Source organism: Sinocyclocheilus grahami, unplaced genomic scaffold (genome assembly GCF_001515645.1).
Source record: "Sinocyclocheilus grahami isolate Dianchi unplaced genomic scaffold, SAMN03320097.WGS_v1.1 scaffold961.1, whole genome shotgun sequence".
NCBI lineage: Eukaryota > Metazoa > Chordata > Actinopteri > Cypriniformes > Cyprinidae > Sinocyclocheilus > Sinocyclocheilus grahami.
The window spans coordinates 132,696-135,830 of NW_015506140.1; positions in this window are offsets into that span (position 1 = coordinate 132,696).

The following is a 3,135-nucleotide window of genomic DNA, read 5'->3' on the forward strand; positions in this document are numbered from 1 at the left end:
AGAGAGAGAGAGAGAGAGAGAGAGAGAGAGAGAGAGAGAGAGAGAGAGATTTCCTTAAAAATGTAATGTTTGCTAACAAATATGTTTTTATATCCACTAAGCTCTTTCTTTTGATATTGCATAATTATGTTGTTTAACACACACACGCACACCAGCAAGTGGAGGTGCCTTTTTGTGCTGATTTGATTATATGAATATTCATATAACTCTGTGATTGCAGATATGTAAATAAGTCAACACACTTGAAATTGCAAGCATCTGGCCACTGGGGAGTATGTGTGTGTTGTGTTGGGGAGAAAGGGAAGCCTTGATAGTGAAAAATGATTCTCATTATTTTCCACTAATGATAAAACTCAGGGGTAACCTCCCTTCTCTGAGGTTAGAACTAATAAAAATAATCAAACACACACATGTACAGCGAGCATGCAGGAGAATATGATAAGCATGCAAGAGAATACGATACTCCACATGAAAACAGTAGCAATTCTGTACTGGTTTCAAGTGATATATCTTGTTTGCTTTGTTTGAGTGTAAGTGTGTGTTCTGAAGTGATTTATGTAGCTTTAGTAGAGGATAGTGTTCAACTGACCTTTACAGAGACTCTCCTTCTCTCTGTCTAGGTTTCTCCTTAGGTGACTCATATGTGTGTACAGTATATCACAATCAGTTTTTTTTGTACATGTACAAAAAAGACAGATGACAACAGCTTACAAGGCACTTTCTTTTCAGATTAATCAATATCACAAGATTCTCTGAAATATTCAAGTGTCTCGATTCACTCCCTGTCTCCACCCGCACATACTGTACATGTTTGTTTTTCTATCACTGCATTTTAATATTTTCAGTTCTATTTTTATATGAGCTAATGGCATTTTCTATCACCTGCCCCTAAAAAACCCTCACACAAATTGTTTTACAATTTTATAAAGGCAGCATTTAGTATGTACCATTAGCTGGTTACCACAACATAGGTTACTTGAAGATATTTTGTCCTCACAATGTAGGTAAAACCTGCATACATAGCAGAATGATATACAGAGTATGTGTCTATTGCTATATATAAAGCTAATTATAATTACTATAGCACTAAATTGAACCCTACCCCTAGTCATTTTTTACTTTATTAGATGGAATGATAGAGTCTATTCTAAAAGTCTTGATGCTTTGTTTTCACTGGCAAAACAGATGCGTATTTGTGCCAAATGTGTATTTCGATTTTATATTAACTCTGACACAAATGCATACCACACTGTGCGTGGCATACTGTACGTTTCAATTTTGCATAGAGTATCATTACATCTCTTACAGATAAAATTGAACTTTAGATGGATCGAACAAACAATAGATGGAACAAATGATAGAACGACAGGTGGATCAAATAAACAAGCAGTAAACAGACAGATAGACAAAATGCTACATATAATTACAGAATGAACGAACAGATAGATAGACAGACAACGATCGATAGAACAACAGAATATATAGATAGAATAGAATGATAGATGGATAAAATATAATTATATGCATAGGTTATATGGTTGCATCCTTAATAACCTTTACAGGGGCATTTATGGACACTTTTGTTTGAAGGACCTATTGATTGTTTGAACGCTTGAGTGCTAAAGTGATTTTAGTCACTGTGCTCTACAAAGCATGTGTATGTGTGTGCGCAACTGTGTCCTTTTCGATATATTAGCATGGCATGTCCAGGAAGGGCGGGGGTGCGGTTTCTGCCTCTGTGGCATTTGAGGTGTGACTGCTCTCTGTAGAGCCTGTGTGTGTGTGTGTGTGTGTGTGTGTGTGTTTGAAGTGCTTGCTCCAGCCTTGAATACAGTGCAAGATGTATGTATATCAGAATGGGGGATGACAGGCAGAACTGGTGCGCTCTCTGTCCTGCTGGTGCCCACACACACACATACTCTTTAACTTTAACTACTGTTTTAAGCAGCTATAGCTCCCTGATTTCACAGACCTGTCCCAGGGCTCCCTCACCAACCACTCTCTTTGTAGTAATGAGTAAGATGAGTCATTGTACCGTGCAAAATACGAGAAATACAACAAACAGCAGCTTCTACATCCCCTCCTCCCGCTCCTTCTGTCTCTTGCAAACCAGCATGCAGCTTGCAATATCTGCTCTGGTATGATGTTGAATTATCTTTGACTGTGACTTGTGCCTGTTAGTGACGTGTGTGTGTTCTATTACTTTCAGCTGACATGTTAACATCTTAAAATATTTGTGGACACATCTGTGTCAATGGATTCAAAGTGCAACTTTATGTCCTGTTTTCACAAACATGTACTATATGTATGTAGTAAAACACACATACAGACAAAACCAGCATCAGTCTCTCTGATGTGATTACACTACTAGACAAAGAGAAGCAGAAATTGTGTCCTTTCTTTCTCTCTCTAAAAACCATTTTTTCTTTTTTCATATATCTCACACAAATAAACCAGTAAAATACAGTCCTTCCATTGTAGCCCTCCTTTACAAAAGTAATTGAAGTAATGATGTTAAGTTAGAGATGTTAATATCATAATATGTAAGTACCATATTCATGTTTGATTGAATGATAAATAGAACATTAACTAGCAAAATAGAGCAATACAAAGGTAGAAAAAAGGATAATACCAGTGCATCTCAATAAATTAGAATGTCATGGAAAAGTTCATTTATTTCAGTAATTCAACTCAAATTGTGAAACTCGTGTATTAAATAAAGTCAATGCACACAGACTGAAGTAGTTTAAGTCTTTGGTTCTTTTAATTGTGATGATTTTGGCTCACATTTAACAAAAACCTACCAATTCACTATCTCAACAAATTAGAATATGGTGACATGCCAATCAGCTAATCAACTCAAAACACCTGCAAAGGTTTCCTGAGCCTTCAAAATGGTCTCTCAGTTTGGTTCACTAGACTACACAATCATGGGGAAGACTGCTGATCTGACAGTTGTCCAGAAGACAATCATTGACACCCTTCACAAGGAGGGTAAGTCACAAACATTCATTGCCAAAGAAGCTGGCTGTTCACAGAGTGCTGTATCCAAGCATGTTAACAGAAAGTTGAGTGGAAGTAAAAAGTGTGGAAGAAAAAGATGCACAACCAACCGAGAGAACCGCAGCCTTATGA